The 3,701-nt window shown below is 39.9% G+C and overlaps 1 pseudogene; it reads left to right on the top strand.

The window, feature by feature from the left end:
* Positions 1-290: 290 nt before the first annotated feature.
* On the top strand, positions 291-3,091 carry LOC138378091 (bcl-2-associated transcription factor 1 pseudogene; annotated as a pseudogene).
* The last annotated feature ends 610 nt before the right edge of the window (positions 3,092-3,701 follow it).

Here is a 3,701-nt window from a genome sequence, read left to right on the forward strand (position 1 = left end):
GCCTTGACCTTGTACACAGATGAAAACAATGGTTTAGGGAATGAAGGTTTTCCAGAGTGGTTTAAGAAATGGTCAGAGGAGGTACCTCTATGGTTTTCCTCTCGTTCTCGAGTCAGGAAATGGCTGCTGTGTAGTTACAAGGGAGATACGTGCTGGGAGCCGTGTTTGGCATGTTAGGAATTTGAATTTAGAGTTTAATTTCTCAGAACATTCTCTTCAGGAAGAATCTTACAGTTTCTCAAAGACTTCACTTGACTTCTTGATCCTGCATAAACCCAAGGAGAAGGGAAATGGGTCACTCAAAATCTAGATCACATTCTTCAAGATCAAAGTTGAGATCACAGTCTAGTTCTCGATCAAGATCAAGATCACATTCTAGAAAGAAGCGATACAGTTCTAGATCTTGTTCCAGAACATATTCAAGATCTGGGAGTAGAGATCATATATATTCTAGAGATTATCATTGAGATTACAGAAACAATAGAGGAATGAGACGACCTTATGGGTACAGAGGAAGGGGTAGAGGGTATTATCAAGGAGGAGGAGGTAGATATCATCGAGGTGGTTATAGACCTGTCTGGAATAGAAGGCACTCTAGGAGTCCTAGACGAGGTCGTTCACATTCCAGAAGTCCAAAAAGAAGATCCGTTTCTTTGCAAAGATCCCGAAGCAGATCTCGCCAGTCATACAGATCCTCTAGGTCTCCAAGATCATCCTCTTCTCATTCTTCATCCCCATATAGCAAATCTCCTGTCTCTAAAAGATGAGGGTCTCAGGAAAAGCAAACCAAAAAAGCTGAAGGGGAACCCCAAGAAGAGAGTCCTTTGAAAAGTAAATCACGGGAGGAATCGAAAGATACATTTGAACATGACCCATCTGAATCTATTGATGAATTTAATAAGCCATCAGCCACATCTGGCGATATTTGGCCTGGCCTTTCAGCTTATGATAATAGTCCCAGATCACCACATAGTCCATCACCTGTTGCTATGCCACCTAGTCAGAGTTCATCTTGCTCTGATGCCCCCATGCTCAGTACAGTTCACTCTGCAAAAAATACCCCCTCTCAGCATTCACATTCCATTCAGCATAGTCCTGAAAGGTCTGGGTCTGGTTCTGTTGGAAATGGATCTAGTCGATATAGTCCTTCTCAGAATAGTCCAATTCATCATATCCCTTCACGAAGAAGCCCTGCAGAGACAATCACGCCACAGAATGCACCAAGAGATGAGACTAGGGGATGTTCCTCCTTTTATCCTGATGGCGGAGATCAGGAAACTGCAAAGACTGGAAAGTTCTTAAAAAGGTTCACAGATGAAGAGTCTAGAGTATTCCTACTTGATAGGGGTAATAACAGGGATAAAGAGGCTCCAAAGGAGAAAGGATCAGAGAAAGGGAGGGCAGAGGGAGAATGGGAAGATCAGGAAGCTCTATATTACTTCAGTGATATAGAGTCTGGAAAACAAAAGTTTAATGATTCAGAAGGAGGAGGAGACAGAGGAAACAGAAGATTATAGACAATTCAGGAAGTCAGTCCTCATAGATCAGGGTAAAAGTTTTGCTATGGCATCTCACCGGAATACAGAGGAGGAAGGACTCAAGTACAAGTCAAAAGTTTTACTGAAAGGCAATAGAGAAAGTGATGGATTTAGAGAAGAAAAAAAATTACAAACTTAAAGAGACTGGATACATAGTGGAAAGGCCTAGCACTACAAAAGATAAGCACAAGGAAGAAGACAAAAGTTCTGAAAGAATAACAATAAAGAAAGAAACTCAGTCACCTGAGCAGGTAAAGTCTGAAAAGCTCAAAGACCTCTTTGATTACAGTCCCCCTCTACACAAGAATCTGGATGCACGGGAAAAGTCTACCTTCAGAGAGGAGAGCCCACTTAGGATCAAAATGATAGCCAGTGATTCCCATCGTCCTGAAGTCAAACTCAAAATGGCACCTGTTCCTCTTGATGATTCTAACAGACCTGCTTCCTTGACTAAAGACAGGCTACTTGCTAGTACACTTGTCCATTCTGTCAAGAAGGAGCAAGAATTCTGATCCATCTTTGACCACATTAAGTTACCACAGGCCAGCAAAAGCACTTCGGAGTCATTTATTCAACACATTGTGTCCTTGGTTCATCATGTTAAAGAGCAATACTTCAAATCACCTGCAATGACCCTAAACGAGCGGTTCACTTCATATCAGAAAGACACTGAAGAACATAGTACCCGGCAAAAGAGTCCTGAGATACACAGGAGAATTGACATCTCTCCAAGTGCCCTGAGGAAGCATACCCGTTTAGCAGGGGAAGAGAGAGTTTTTAAAGAAGAAAATCAAAAGGGAGATAAAAAATTAAGATGTGACTCTGCTGATCTTTGGCATGACATTGATCGCCATAGAAAATAAAGAAGTAAAGAACAGGGGGATTCCAAGGGCTCCAGGGAATCCAGTGGATCAAGAAAGCAAGAAAAAAAAACTCCAAAAGATTACAAGGAATACAAATCTTACAAAGATGACAGTAAACATAAAAGTAGAGAGCAAGATCATTCTCGATCTTCATCCTCTTCAACATCACCTTCTTCTCCCAGTTCTCGAGAAGAAAAGGAGAGTAAGAAGGAAAGAGAAGAATTTAAAACTCACCATGAACTGAAAGAATACTCAGGCTTTGCAAGAGTTAGCCGACCACGAGGAACCTTTTTTCGAATTAGAGGCAAAGGAAGAGCCAGAGGAGTTTTTGCTGGGACAAATACTGGTCCAAACAACTCAAATACTCCTTTTCAAAAGAGACCAAAGGAAGAGGAATGGGATTCAGAATATACCCCAAAGAGCAAGAAGTACTTCTTGCATGATGACAGAGATGATGGTGTGGATTATTGGGCCAAAAGAGGAAAAGGTCATGGTACTTTTCAACGTGGCAGAGGGCGCTTTAACTTCAAAAAGTCAGGTAGCAGTCCAAAATGGACTCATGACAAATACCAAGTGGATGGGATTATTAAAGATGAAGAAGAGACCTTGGAAAATAATGAAGAAAAGAAGGACAGATGCAAGGAAGAAAAGGAATAGTAAACATGAAGTAAGATTGCAACAGAGAGCAGAACTTGCACCCACCATTTTTTTTATCTAATTTTTGTTTTCAAATAAGAATGTAAGCATTTTACTTAAATTTTACTGTTTGCAAGTAGTCTATAGAAATTTTGTTTTAAGTCTTCAAATATCTTGAGAAATAGTAGACTGTATGTTGAAAATTGTACTGAAATAAAGTAGAAAATTTTTACGTACCATATTTGTAACTATCAACTTTTAAAAAGAAACTTTTACCGTTTTTGTTACATGCATTGTAATTCTGCTTTGTCTATAAGATATGGTCAAGTACAGCTCTGTGAAAGTTCTGATTCTCTTCCTTCCCTGTTTGTTAATGTTTTATTCTGAAGTAAACGTTAGTTCTACATACAAAAAAAAAAAAAAAGAAAAGAAATGGTCAGAGGTTGTTCTACTTGAACAACCTTACATACCATGTTGAAAATGGGACAAGGGAGCAATCAGATCTAAAGTAGAAAATTACAGCCCAATTTGTGTTCAAGTTTCCTTTGTGTCTCCTTTTGGTATCCAGACCCACTGCCTCACAAGGGCCCAAAATGTATCAGGGAATGTGAGACTTTAGCATTCGACAGAGCATACTGTCCAAGTTCTTATTGTTCACTTGGCA

Source organism: Eulemur rufifrons, chromosome 30 (genome assembly GCF_041146395.1).
Source record: "Eulemur rufifrons isolate Redbay chromosome 30, OSU_ERuf_1, whole genome shotgun sequence".
NCBI lineage: Eukaryota > Metazoa > Chordata > Mammalia > Primates > Lemuridae > Eulemur > Eulemur rufifrons.